This window comes from Geotrypetes seraphini, chromosome 16, assembly GCF_902459505.1.
Source record: "Geotrypetes seraphini chromosome 16, aGeoSer1.1, whole genome shotgun sequence".
Classification (NCBI taxonomy): Eukaryota; Metazoa; Chordata; class Amphibia; order Gymnophiona; family Dermophiidae; genus Geotrypetes; species Geotrypetes seraphini.
In genome coordinates this window covers 23,300,342-23,315,066 of record NC_047099.1, presented here as the reverse complement: position 1 = coordinate 23,315,066, position 14,725 = coordinate 23,300,342, and the positions used below count along the sequence as shown (strand labels likewise).

General features: G+C 41.5%; 7 non-coding genes across 7 annotated transcripts; all 7 read right to left on the bottom strand.

The window, feature by feature from the left end:
* Nucleotides 1-1,507: 1,507 nt before the first annotated feature.
* TRNAR-UCU lies at nt 1,508-1,593 on the bottom strand. Its single transcript is given in 2 exon segments — nt 1,508-1,543; nt 1,557-1,593. It is a non-coding gene; the product is annotated as a tRNA-Arg (tRNA).
* Nucleotides 1,594-1,865: 272 nt separating this feature from the next.
* On the bottom strand, nt 1,866-1,951 carry TRNAR-UCU. Its single transcript is given in 2 exon segments — nt 1,866-1,901; nt 1,915-1,951. It is a non-coding gene; the product is annotated as a tRNA-Arg (tRNA).
* A 1,063-nt stretch (nt 1,952-3,014) lies between these two features.
* Nucleotides 3,015-3,100, bottom strand: TRNAR-UCU. The gene is given in 2 exon segments: nt 3,015-3,050; nt 3,064-3,100. It is a non-coding gene; the product is annotated as a tRNA-Arg (tRNA).
* Nucleotides 3,101-3,693: 593 nt separating this feature from the next.
* TRNAR-UCU lies at nt 3,694-3,779 on the bottom strand. The gene is given in 2 exon segments: nt 3,694-3,729; nt 3,743-3,779. It is a non-coding gene; the product is annotated as a tRNA-Arg (tRNA).
* A 93-nt stretch (nt 3,780-3,872) lies between these two features.
* Nucleotides 3,873-3,958, bottom strand: TRNAR-UCU. The gene is given in 2 exon segments: nt 3,873-3,908; nt 3,922-3,958. It is a non-coding gene; the product is annotated as a tRNA-Arg (tRNA).
* Nucleotides 3,959-4,051: 93 nt separating this feature from the next.
* TRNAR-UCU lies at nt 4,052-4,137 on the bottom strand. Its single transcript is given in 2 exon segments — nt 4,052-4,087; nt 4,101-4,137. It is a non-coding gene; the product is annotated as a tRNA-Arg (tRNA).
* Nucleotides 4,138-4,566: 429 nt separating this feature from the next.
* TRNAR-UCU lies at nt 4,567-4,652 on the bottom strand. The gene is given in 2 exon segments: nt 4,567-4,602; nt 4,616-4,652. It is a non-coding gene; the product is annotated as a tRNA-Arg (tRNA).
* Between the last annotated feature and the right edge of the window lie 10,073 nt (nt 4,653-14,725).

Genomic DNA, 14,725 nt, shown 5'->3' with positions numbered 1-14,725 from the left:
CAGTGTGAATCCAGAGAGGTGTGGGGCTTGATGATGGGGGGAGGGGGGAAGCAAGGAACTGATTCATTTGCTTGCATATGGTTTACTTTCTTCTTGCTTGGGAAAAAGAGCACATCTGTTTAACAGCATTTCAGATTTAATCTTTTAATCCATTTGTTCCTCCATTCAAAGGTCTGGAGATTGACTTCCAGTCGGGAGGGATGGAGTAGGGTTTCCGTTACTATCTTCCATCCCCTCCCCTTCTCGTTCCTCCCTCCTGGGTATCTAGAAACATGCCTATCCGCAACATAAATGACTCAAACCAACAACCCATGAATTGCTTCAAACAACTAGAAGTCTAACATGCTAACCATTGTGCCTTAGAGCCAAGGTTGGCTTAATGTCTTCTAAATCTATTTCAAATCAGCAATCATGCTGAAGGAACCTGGTAACTTGTATAAAGTCCATCAATGACATTGTGCCTTAGAGCCAAGGTTGGCTTAATGTCTTCTAAATCTATTTCAAATCAGCAATCATGCTGAAGGAACCTGGTAACTTGTATAAAGTCCATCAATGACAAAAATAACTCTGAAATACTTGAAACCACAACCTTTGAATCTTTTCAACCAACTAGAAGTCCAATGCTATCCATTGCAACACAGAGCTTTTTCAGAGAATTGGGAAAACTACATACATAAAAAACTATTGAGAAACTTGACTATCATGCAAATCTAGTGTCTATATTGGAACACTTGGAGAATTATCATAGGGGTCTCAAGTGCTCACAGCTAAAAGCCCAATTTATATTTTAGGCTGATAACCAAAGTGAGCTATCATTGAACCCATAAATTCTCCTATTTTAAATTCTTTTTAGATTCTCTTTTTTTATTTTAAAATTTTTATCAAAAACTTTTTGTGAATATATATATTTTTTATATTTTTATAAAGGTATAAACTGCACCATATTCTGCTTCATATAAATTGCATCACGAAACTTCTTTCAACCAGTTGCGTTGCAAAACTTCTTTCTATGTATTCAAGTTTATAAAAAATATATATATTCACAAAAAGTTTTTGATAAAAATTTTAAAATAAAAAAAGAGAATCTAAAAAGAATTTAAAATAGGAGAATTTATGGGTTCAATGATAGCTCACTTTGGTTATCAGCCTAAAATATAAATTGGGCTTTTAGCTGTGAGCACTTGAGACCCCTATGATAATTCTCCAAGTGTTCCAATATAGACACTAGATTTGCATGATAGTCAAGTTTCTCAATATTTTTTGTGTGTGTCACAGTTATTGTTGAGGGTCTAAAAACTACATACATCTCAAACCAGCAATCAAGTGGCAACAAACTGGCTTTGTAGAAAAATGTCTAGCAGCAGCATAAATCACTCTGATGGTACTCCAACCCACCTTTGAATCTCTCCAACAAACTAGAAATCCATCCGAAGGATGGACTAACTATATTCATCTCAAATCAACAATCAAGTGGTAAGAAAGAGGATATGTCCTTCAGCAGCATAAATGACTCTGGTGGGATTCGAACCCACAACCTTTGAATCTCTTCAACCAACTAGAAGTCCAATACGCTATCCATTGCGCCACAGAGCCACTATATACTTTAGGAGCACTAATTACATCTCAAATCAGCATTCAAGCGGCAAGAAACTGTCTCTGTAGAAACTTGTCCATCAGCAACATAAATAATTCTGGCGGGACTCGAACCCACAACCTTTGAATCTCGTTAACCATCTAGAATTCCAATGCGCTATTCATTGATCCACAGAACCACAACCTGCTTCAAAAGCACTAATTACATCTCAAATCAACAATCAAGTGGTAAGAAAGAGGCTATGTAGAGACATGTCCATCAGCAGCATAAATGACTCTGGTGGGACTCGAACCCACAACCTTTGAATCTCTTCAACCAACTAGAAGTCCAATGCGCTATCCATTGTGCCACAGAGCCACTACATACTTTAGGAGCACTAATTACATCTCAAATCAGCAATCATAGAAACATAGAAATAGACTGCAGATAAGGGCCACTGCCCATCTAGTCTGCCCACCCCAATGACTCTCCCCTACCTTTCTCTGTGAATAGATTCCACGTGTCTATCCCATTTGGCCTTAAAATCAGGCACGCTGCTGGCCTCAATAACCTGAAGTGGAAGAGTATTCCAGCGATCAATCACCCTTTCAGTGAAAAAGAATTTCCTGGTGTCCCCGTGCAGTTTCCCGCCCCTGATTTTCCACGGATGCTCCCTTGTTGCCGCGGGACCCTTGAAAAAGAAGATATCTTCTTCCACCTCGATGCGTCCCGTGAGATACTTGAATGTCTCGATCATGTCATCCCTCTCTCTGCGTTCCTCAAGTGAGTACAGCTGCAACTTATCCAGCCGTTCCTCGTACGGGAGATCCTTGAGTCCCGAAACCATCCGGGTGGCCATTCTCTGGACTGACTCCAGTCTCAGAAGCTGTCTATGTAGAAACTTGTCCATCAGCAACATAAATGACTCTGGCGGGACTCGAACCCACAACCTTTGAATCTCGTTAACCAACTAGAAGTTATCCATGAGCCACAACCTGCTTCAGAGGCACTAATTACATCTCAAATCAACAATCAAATGGTAAGAAAGAGGATATGTAGAGATATGTCCATCAGCAGCATAAATGACTCTTGTGGGATTCGAACCCATTACCTTTGAATCTCTTCAACCAACTAGAAGTCCAATGCGCTATCCATTGCACCACAGAGCCACTATATGCTTTAAGAACACTAATTACATCTCAAATCAGCATTCAAGCGGCAAGAAACTGTCTATGTAGAAACTTGTCCATCAGCAACATAAATAATTCTGGCGGGACTCGAACCCACAACCTTTGAATCTCGTTAACCAACTAGAATTCCAATGCGCTATCCATTGATCCACAGAACCACAACCTGCTTCAGAAGCACTAATTACATCTCAAATCAACAATCAAGTGGTAAGAAAGAGGCTATGTAGAGACATGTCCATCAGCAGCATAAATGACTCTGGTGGGATTCGAACCCATAACCTTTGAATCTCTTCAACCAACTAGAAGTCCAATGCGCTATCCATTGCACCACAGAGCCACTATATGCTTTAGGAACACTAATTACATCTCAAATCAGCATTCAAGCAGCAAGAAACTGTCTATGTAGAAACTTGTCCATCAGCAACATAAATAATTCTGGCGGGACTCGAACCCACAACCTTTGAATCTCGTTAACCAACTAGAAGTTATCCATGAGGCACAACCTGCTTCAGAGGCACTAATTACATCTCAAATCAACAATCAAGTGGTAAGAAAGAGGATATGTAGAGACATGTCCATCAGCAGCATAAATGACTCTGGTGGGATTCGAACCCATAAACTTTGAATCTTTTCAACCAACTAAAAGTCCAATGCTCCAAAGAGCCACTATATACTTTTTGGAGCACTAATTACATCTCAAATCAGCATTCAAGCAGCAAGAAACTGTCTATGTAGAAACATGTCCATTATCAACATAAATAATTCTGGCAGAACTCGAACCCACAACCTTTGAATCTCGTTAACCAACTAGAAGTCCAATGCGCTATCCATTGAGCCACAACCTGCTTCAGAAGCACTAATTACATCTCAAATCAGCAATCAAGCGGCAAGAAACTGTCTATATAGACACTTGTCCATCAGCAGCATTAATGACTCTGGTGGGATTCGAACCCACAACCTTTGAATCTCTTCAACCAACTAGAAGTCCAATGCGCTATCCATTGCGCCACAGAGCCACTACATGCTTCAGAAGCACTAATTACATCTCAAATCAACAATCAAGTGGTAAGAAAGAAGCTATGTAGAGACATGTCCATCAGCAGCATAAATGACTCTGGTGGGATTCAAACCCACAACCTTTGAATCTCTTCAACCAACTAGAAGTCCAATGCGCTATCCATTGCGCCACAGAGCCACTACATGCTTCAGAAGCACTAATTACATCTCAAATCAACAATCAAGTGGTAAGAAAGAAGCTATGTAGAGACATGTCCATCAGCAGCATAAATGACTCTGGTGGGATTCGAACACACAACCTTTGAATCTCTTCAACCAACTAGAAGTCCAATACGCTATCCATTGCGCCACAGAGCCACTACTTTAAGAGCACTATTTACATCTCAAATCAGCAATCAAGTGGTAAGAAAGAGGCTATATAGAGACATGTCCATCAGCAGCATAAATGATTCTGATGCGATTCAAACCCATAACCTTTGAATCTCATTAACCAACTACAAGTCCAATGCGCTATCCATTACGCCACAGGTTTTAAGAGCACTAATTACATCTCAAATCAGCAATCAAGCTGCAAGAAACTGTCTATGTAGAAACTTGTCCATCAGCAACATAAATGTCTCTGGTGGGACTCAAGCCCACAACCTTTGAATCTCGTTAACCATCTAGAATTCCAATGCGCTATCCATTGATCCATAGAACCACAACCTGCTTCAGAAGCACTAATTACATCTCAAATCAACAGGTAAGAAAGAGGCTATGTAGAGACATGTCCATCAGCAGCATAAATGACTCTGGTGGGACTCGAACCCACAACCTTTGAATCTCTTCAACCAACTAGAAGTCCAATGCGCTATCCATTGTGCCACAGAGCCACTACATGCTTTAGGAGCACTAATTACATCTCAAATCAGCAATCAAATGGCAAGACTAAGAAACTGACTTTGTAGAGACATTTCCATCAGCAGCATAAATGACTCTGACTGGAATGTTGCTACTCCTTGGGTTTTGGCCAGGTACTAGGGACTTGGATTGTCCATCGCGAGAACGGACTACTGGGCTGCATGGACCATTGGTCTGACCCAGTAATGTACAATGTATATCGACTCTATGGGCCAGATTCTCCGAAAGGCGCCAAAATTGGCGGCCACTTATAAAAGCAGTGCTAATCACGGGCAATCACTCAACGTAGGTGCCAGAAATGTAGGGTCTTGAAGGCCTACATTTCTGGTGCCTACCTTTGATGAGACCTGGGTCTACAGAGGCCCCTAACGGCATCCATGATCTCTTCCAAAGTTAAAAGGTGCCTTCTTAGTTGGAACAACGGCACCGTTTTTGGAGGCACCTACGGGCAGCTCCATTATTTTAACGGCATTTTAATTGGTGCAATTAGTTCGCCGATTAAACCAATTAAGTTAAGCAGCACTAGGGCGCCCACTGCCACCTAACTTACGTAACCGTTATTAGAATCAGGACCTATATGTACCACTGATCTGTGTGTAGATGGATATTGTGCAGTTGGGTCTACTCTACGTGTAGTCTAGGTACACGAGAATAATCACTGTGCACGCTCAGGGTGATTCAGTGTGTGTGCATGACACAAACATATAGAATCTCCTGTCAGTGGCATTGTGAGGGTGAGAGGATGGCGTCCCTCCCCCACTCTCTTTGTCCCCCACTCCATCCACTGCTTCCCCGTCCCCTCCTGCCGCACGCGCGCACCCCTTCCCCTGTACATCATTAATGTTCCCAAAATGAGCATTAACCCCATCCTGCTGCTCATGCCAGCTCTTCATCTGATGTCACATCCTAGGCACGGGTCCAGGAAGTGATGTCAGAGGAAGAGCCGTCACGAACAGCAGATTGGGATAGCTGCTCACACCGTGAACATTAAAGAAGGACGGGGGTGGGGGGGGAGGAGGATGGGTGCCCCCACCAAGGCAGAGCCTGGGGTGGACCGCCCCCTCCCTTCTAGGCCAATGTCTCCTGTTTCATATCCCCTCTACAATTATTTTTAAAGAATATTGGTGTTTGAAGGATACTAAGAGATAGTTTTTCAGGATTTGGTTAAAGCAGTGTCTCTAAAACTGTGTGCCCCGAAGAGATTCCAGAATTATACTTTATTTTTAAAAATTCCCATCATAAGTATACACTAGAATAGATGCCTCCAAAGACTACAATTGATTCAGAATGTCGCTGAGAAGTTGATTTATGGAAACAGCAATTTTGACTACGTGACTCCATTGCTTTTGAGTCTCCACTGGCTCCCGGTTTATCTCAAAATCCAGTTTAAATGTTTTTGTATGATTTTCAACATTTTATATGGTATTTTTGTTCCTCTTTTATGGAATGTTTATAGATTTTCATATGCGAGAGGCACTCACCGATTTAAACTTTCCCTCCCTTTTAGGAAAGGAACTCAAGGAGTCAAGAATTTGAGTCAATAATTTTTCTCTGGCTTTTAAATTTCCCCAATTATGGAATGAACTTCCTTTAATTTTGAGGCATCCCAGCTCTTTTCAATCTTTACATAAATCTTTAATAACTTTTCTATATTTTAGAGTTTGGAAGTTCGACATTCGCCTAGAAAAACTCGTCTTTTTATGGAGGTTTGGGATCCTGTTCAATATATTTATTAACGACCTGGAGAGGTTATTAAATTTGCTGATGACACCAAACTCTGCGGCAGGGTTAGAACCACGGAAGACTGCGAAGACCTACAAAGGGACCTAACGAGACTGGAAGAGTGGGCAAAAAAGTGGCAAATGAGTTTTAACATAGAGAAATGCAAGGTCATGCATGTAGGGAAAAAGAACCCAATGTTCAGCTACAAAATGGGGGGATCGTTGCTAGGGGTGAGCAACCTTGAAAGAGACCTGGGGGTGATGGTGGACACAACATTGAAAGCATAGGCACAGTGTGCGATAGCCTCAAAGAAAGCGAACAGAATGTTGGGTATCATTAAAAAGGATTTCACAACCAGGACGAAGGAAGTCATCATGCCGCTGTATCGTGCAATGGTGCGCCCACACCTGGAGTACTGTGTCCAGTACTGGTCGCCATACCTCAAGAAGGACATGGCAGTACTTGAGGGGGTCCAGAGAAGAGCGACTAAACTGATAAAAGGTATGGAAAACTTTTCATACGCTGACAGGTTGAAAATGCTGGGGCTGTTCTCCCTAGAGAAGAGGAGACTTAGAGGAGACATGATAGAAATCTTCAAAATACTGAAGGGCATAGAGAAGTTAGACAGGGACTGATTCTTCAGACTGTGGAGAACCACAAGTACTAGGGGTCACTCGGAGAAATTGAAAGGGGACAGGTTTAGAACAAATGCTAGGAAGTTCTTTCTTACCCAGAGGGTGGTGGACACATGGAACGCGCTTCCGGAGGTTGTGATAGGCCAGAGCACAGTACAGGGGTTCAAGGAAGGTTTAGGTAGGTTTCTAAAGGATAAGGGGATTGAGGGGTACATATAGAAGCAGAGGTAGGTTATAGAAATGGTCAGGAACCACTTCACAGGTCATAGACCTGATGGGCCGCCGCGGGAGCGGACCGCTGGGCGCGATGGACCTCTGGTCTGACCCAGTGGAGGCAACTTCTTATGTTCTTATATTCAGAATCTTTCACCAAGAATAAGAAGTTTGGTTGTTAATGATTTAAGATGACGTTTAGGTTATCTAATTATCATTCCAGATATTTATTTAATTTCTTTATTTTTGTTAGCTTTCATCCGGGGTGGGGGATTCCATTTGGAGGGGAAGGTAGGGGGGGTAAGAGATGGAATTAAGAGGGGTATATAAAAGAATGGTTTAGTTCATATGGAAATTTAATTTGGAGGAACGATATAAATATGTATGAAATATTATTATTGTGATTCTTATTGTCATGAATATATTTCTGTATTATCTCATTGTATTTCTTACTTGATTCTTTCAATAAAAATTGTTATAAATAAAAATTTAATCTTGTATTTCAGCTTATTTTTTTTATTTATTGTTAACCGTGTCGAGCTTCCTCTGCTTATAGACCCAGTATATAAAGTTAAGTTTTAGTTTAGTTTAGATGACATATACATCACGTACACAAGAGTCTGTCAGTCTTACGAGCATCGGTGTGTGTGAGGATATAACTGCTCAGACAAGTGCATTCAAAATAAAGCACATCCATCGCATTGATTCGCAATTCCATCTACTTTTGTTACAATTACCCAAACATAGCTTAAAGAACTTTCAATAAATAACTCTGAAATGTAATTCTTTGTTGGTTTTCGCAGTTTTATAATTTCAATTATAATGTAGCCTCGAAAAACATTTGCTCTGTTTAGTGTGTCAGAGCTTAAAAAAAAAAGGTTGAGATGCACAGGGTTAAAGGATAAACACGGTGAGGAAGCAGAAAACAAGGGAGCCACGGTTTAAATGCTGTTTCGCACACCAACAAGGACTGTGTAAAACACAGACCTTGAGGATCTTACCTGCACACAGGGCAGGATTAACCAATAGGCCAAATAGGCACGTGCCTAGGGCCCGAAACGGTCAGGGGGGCCCGATGAAAGAGGGCATCAACATTGTTTTTTCCAAACGGCGATAGGCCCCTCCAGCATCGATTGGCAACACAGGGCCCCTTCCCCGATCGGCAACGCAGGTCCCACCCCGATCGGCAATGCGCCCCCTCCCCCCCTCGACGGAAAGTAAGACAAGCAAGCAACGTGGGTAAGAAAGGCAACGGGAACTGTAATTGTGCAAGCGGTGCTGCTTGCCCAAAGCTTCCCTCTGACGCAGCTTCCTGTTTCTGCCTGGGCGCATGGTGGGGTGGGGCGAGGCAGGGGACCCAGTGTACTTGTGTGCCTAGGGGCCCTCGATGAATTAATCCTGCCCTGCCTACACAACCTTAAAAATCTGCTTGAATATTTTGACAGCTGCGATTTATAATTTCAGTTTATCTGTGATAGGCCTGTAAATGAGGATTCCACAGACCTTACAGATGTCTTAAAAAGAAAGTGGCCATGGTGTGGGCTTTGCAGGGATCCTTGTTTTAACTCCTGTGGACCTCACGGATCCCATTCATCCCATGTATCCTCACCCTATCCCCTCCAGTGGGCTCCGTGAGGTCTGCAGGAATTAAAGCAAGGATCCATATAGGGTTATATGGCTCCAGAACAAGGAGGACACATTGAGACATCCGGGTTTTACTTCCATTGCTTTAAGTAGAAGTAAAACCCGGAGTTCTCAAGCCATCCTCCTTTTTCTGGAGCCATATGGTAACCCTACGCCAGGGGTCTCAAAGTCCCTCCTTGAGGGCCGCAATCCAGTCGGGTTTTCAGGATTTCCCCAATGAATATGCATGAGATCTATGTGCATGCACTGCTTTCAATGCATATTCATTGGGGAAATCCTGAAAACCCGACTGGATTGCGGCCCTCAAGAAGGGACTTTGAGATCCCTGCCCTACGCAGAGTGAGCTAGATCCATGAGCTCTGTGGGAGTTTAAAAAAAAATGAGGATCCCTGGGGACCCCACACCACGGTCACTTTCTTTTTAAGGCCATGTGCTTTCAGTTCCATGAGGTCTGTGTTTTAACTTCTACACTTGCTAAATGAGGATACATGGGGTCTGCGAGAGTTAAAACAAGGATCCCTGCTGACCCCGTGCCACAGTTGCTTTCTTTATAAGGCCCTGGGGTAGAGATTCGCGAAGTCCATGGGATCCACGTTTTACCCAGTCCTAGACAGAACTGGTGTAATAATCTCTCATATGGCATAGAAGCATAGAAACCTGATGGCAGATAGAGGCCAAATGGCCCATCCAGTCTGCCCATCCACAGCATATATTGTCAGCTATAGTGCTGGGGATGATCTTGTCTGTTTTTCAGTTTAGTGACTGATGCTGGAGCCTCCTGTCTATATAGGACATGATCTCCCAAGGGTCAGCATACAACATGTGACTTGAGGGGTGGCACTTGGGAACAACCCGGCTTACACGGTCATTTGGTACGGCAGGTTCTCAAGTCCGGTGTCACTTCTTACAACCCGAGAGAAAACATTTTGGCATGTCTGAGGGTAGCCATGTGCTAGGGGAGCATCTTCCCACGAGAAACTTCGCCTGCTCCTCCTTTCCTTGCGGCCAAAGAGCCCTTTGATCCAGAGCTTTAACACCTTTTAGCATGGGGCTATGGATTTTTTTTAAAGCATTGCCCCCTCCCCCCTCCCAGCTTCAGGCAAGGGCCATAAATCAACTAATTCCAACCTATTTTCTGCTCAGCTAACTATAAAGCGAGATGATCTCCAGTTTAAAAGCACAGTATCCCCCAGCCCCCTTGTAAACATTGCTTTTGCATCAATTGACCTGGCTTTTCATTTTGTGGGACAAAAAATGGGAATGATGTAAATTTGACTGAATTTTTGGAAGACACTCAGGATGTGATCCAGAGTCGGTCCACCCTGGTGATAACATGCATGAGCGAGATGGATAAGATGTTATTAATGAAACTTTACTTTAAAAACAGGCTAATGAAATTTTGTGGAGATTTAGTTAGGATTTTTCCGGATGTCTCTGGAACCACTCAATTGAGAAGGAGAGAATTTCTGAAATTGAAGGATAGAGTTTTGGCCCTAGAGGCATCTTTTTGCCTGAAATTTCCTTGTAAATGTTTGGTTAAGTTACAAGATATTGAGTATGCCTTTTGGGATCCTATACAACTACAACAATTTTTAGTAGCGAGAGAACAGAAATGAGTTTGTTTCATCCAGCTGAGAATAAGAGGAGGAATTAAATTCATATCCCATTTAGTAAGGAAAGATTCAAGGTTGTTTAGTATGAACCGAGAATTATTGTCCTTTAGTTTTCTTGAATTTATTTGATTAGAAATAGTAACATGTTCTCCCCATTAACGTGGGCTTAAAAGGAATTCTGTACGTATGATTTGATTATGTATTGTTTTTCTGTGATTTCCTTTTTTCCTTTGGAATTATTGGATATTGTAATGTATTCAAAATTATAATAAAAAAAAAGGGAATGATGCCTGTTCCAGGAGATTATATAGATACAGAGAAATTAGACATGTTTGAAGAAGTAATAGGCATTTATGAACTGAGGTGTGTGGGATAAGGAGAAAGGCTGATGCATAGAGAGACAGAAGCAGGAACTCATAGAGACATAAAGAGAAACAGGGGACAAGAGCAAAGAGAAGTTGATGTCCGAGAGGATGGCTTTCCCTAGACGAAAACCATTTCTCCATGCTTTGCCTTCCTTCCTTGTCCCCCTCTGAGCGGTAGCGCAGGAAGTCGTGTGCAAGCCACGAGTTTCCAAATGTCCTTTTCTCACTTCGCTCAGGGCCAGGTGGCAAAGGACGCCTGCTTGAGATATGCAAACAACCTGTCACATGCCAGCACCCCCCCCCTCCCTCCCAGAGCTGCTCCATCCTCTAGTGCCAAAGCGGCCACATCAAAGTCCGAGACACGAGCTGCACCCCCACTGCCAGAAGAACAAGATAGACTCCCCCCACCACCCCCATCCCAAGACAAAAGACCTCCTCCCCCCCCCCCAGTGCCAGAAAAATACAGGTTGCACTCCTCCCCATCCCACCCCACACTGCAGTGTCAGAAAGATGTGCACCCCACTACTTGACAGATCATAAGTTACAGCACCTCCCCCAGCCTCAGACCAAAGGGGCTTTACAGCCTGTTTTGCGTGGGAACCCTCACACACTAATACAATATAGTTAATATTATATTTCTTTCTGCACATAATAATTTTATTTCTTGTATACCGCTATGCCGGAAGTTCTAAGCGGTTCACAACAAGGATACATAGAGCAGATAATTAAGATACAGAATTAACATTTGATATCTAGTGCAGAATAAAAACAATCAATAAAAGAATGCATCAAGCAAAATCAGTAACAGTTAAGACGATAGCTCAAATTGGCAAGTAAAAAGCTATAAAAATCATGATAGATTTGACAGTAACATAACTAGGAAGAAAGCATATCAATTAGGCGTGTTTTTAGTAATTTTCTAAAATCAAGATAGGAAGTGGCCTCAAGTATTAATCTTCCAAGCCATATACACTTCTCCCTCCGTATTCGCGGTTTCGATTATTCGCGGTTTTTAGCTTGCTGGCTCCTCCCCCCCAAATTACATCAGCTTGCATAGAGAAATCGCCGATTCCATGCGTTTACGGAGAAAATCGCCGATTCCCGGCGCTTTCTTCACCGTGCTTTGCCTCTCCTTCAGGAACAGGCCAGGTCTCCCGCCATGTTATTCGCGGTTTCACCCTATCCACGATGGTTTTTAATAGAAAACAGCGAATAACATATGAAAAAGTTATTTGCGGTTCTTTTTTTTCCAAAATCTTTATTCATTTTTACATCTCACAACAAGTGTACGATAATAAAACAATTGATTCATATAGAACACTTGAAAATCTTTCTTATTATCAACATAAATGTATAAATTAAAGACCCTTCCGCCACCCTCCCTTTTCTTCAAAATAAATCTATACATCCCCCCCTTCCCAATCTTATATCTACTTTATGTGCAGAAAATGTGTCTAATCATTACAATATTCTGTCAATGGCCCCCAAATCTTTTCTGTATTTGCGGTTCTGTTAATCCCCTTATCACAGCGAATACGGAGGGAGAAGTGTATTCAGTTTGGCGGCCTGGAATGATAAAATTCTGTCAAAAAACTTCTTGTATTTACATGATTTAAAAGAAGGATAATTAAATAAGTTTATTCTACGAGTAGTCCTATTATAAAATCATGGAATAATTCCCATATTGCGCCCTATGCTATAATAACGTTCAGAATTTAGGAGGTTGGTTGGTTGGGCTAAGAACTTTTAAGCACCCCTTCGTAGATGCAATTCCAACGCCCCAAAACAGCCGTGTGCTGGCAAAGTCCCTGCCTAAGGAGTCCATAAGTGTATAATAATAAATCATATATATATTTTTTAACTTCTTAACAGTTTTTAGAACCCTTAGCTTTCACCTGGAAATGTTATATTTTGACCACACACAGACACTATGCAGCAAAGCTAGGAAATGGGAAATTCTAGCAAAGCTTTCATTCATAGAGACAAAAACGATAATAAGTATTTTTAGGGCTCCTTTTACGAAGGTGCGCTACCGGGTTTAACGCACGCAGAAGATTAGCGCTCGCTAGCTGAAAATCGACCGCCCGCTTAAAAGGAGGCGGTAGCGGCTAGCGCGCGGGGCAATTTAGCGTGCGGAATTTGGCGCGTTAAGGCCCTAACGCACGTTCGTAAAAGGAGCCCTTAATTTCTATACCTCTTTCCCGGCCTTCACCGCACAGGAGCGGACAGGAAAGATGAAGTGGAGGAGAGGAACGGATGATTTTTTTTTTTTTTTTTTTTTTGCAGCTGGAGAATTTCGGAGCGATATTGGATTCGAAGAAAACGGCTTCTTCATGAAGCCCACGATGTAGTCGCTTATCTCTAGGAGCAACTATTCAAAACAAAACAAAAACTGGTAAAATATCTGTGCGATGGAGTAAATTTTCCTAACAGGAACTTCATCAAGTTATTGCTAAACTATAAGAATAGCTATAATAAATGGGTTGGGTTTTTTTTTTTTTTTAATTTTTATTGATTTTCAAACTTTGACAGTGCAATACAATGAATTGAACATAAAACACTGCATAAAACGCACCATTAACTGCACAAATAACATATAAAACAATCATTTTCTCCCATCCTCCTCCCAATTATTAATACAATAGGACATATAATGTGATTACAATATTATAATTAAGTAATTTAAATCCTCAAAATACATTTCCCTCCCACCCTGGATGTGTAAGGAAATCTAAGAAAAGGAAAGATACATGACCCTTATTGTGAGGTAACAAATGTATGTTATAATATATGCAATAAATGATAAGACCAATAATATCCACCAATAGCAGCTTGTATTAATACATAATGTATATACATATAACCAAACAACCATACTTAAGCAATTGTTGGGCTGCCTCTCTCGGGCTTTTTCCAATGTTTTCGACTTAACCACCCAAAGGCAGAGAGAAAGATTTTTAAAAAAGGCGTCCTCTTTATAAAACGCCCCTGTATTAGCTATATTCCTAAATTTGCCATTGGTGATTATATTTGGGTTTTTTTACATCAATAAAAAATAATTGTTTGATCGTAAAACACCACTGGAGGAATATTTGTCATTTTGGGCCTCGAAATATTGCAGTTATCACTTTGGTCGACTTGAATATGTGATAAAGGGACTCCTATAACTTCAAAGGGTTAACAAACCAAGTTCTAGGAGACCCTTTATCACATATTCAAGTCGACCAAAGTGGTAGCCAAAGGTCCCCAAGGCTGAGAATTTTAATGTTCAATCATTTTTATTGAGTTTTAAAAAAAAAAATAAAATATACAGAACAAAAATCCTACAAAGAATATCATCGCAACTCAGTTAATACACTGTAGATATATAAATTCAAAGAAATCAATAATCAGTTATCATCACAATACAAACACGATAAAGCACCTCCCAACACCCCCTCCCCCATCCCATTTAAAATTCTCAGCCTTGGGGACTTTTAGTTTCATGCAGTGTTATACCCTGTATATTTTACAGGTATAATATTTAAATACAGTCGTGTATTCCATGTTCCCAGCTTTTTAAGACGTCTCCCTCTCAGTCCTTCTCCAGCTGAGCCTTGTACAGGCGGGAGGACTCGATGAGGCTTTGCTGATGACGAATTCCACAGTAGCACCCCTGTTAGTTGGATTCATAACTGAACTATGAAACAGGACCAGCTTTCAAAAGGTGTCAAGGTTGAGCTCTCTTCAGGCACTGAATAAGGAAAACCAGGCTTTGCCAGAGACTTTGGGAAATTTTAATGATTTAGGTTTGGGAGAATGTCAAGGGGGTAAATCGGTCGGCTTTAACATCCCCCCCCCAAAAAAAAAAAAA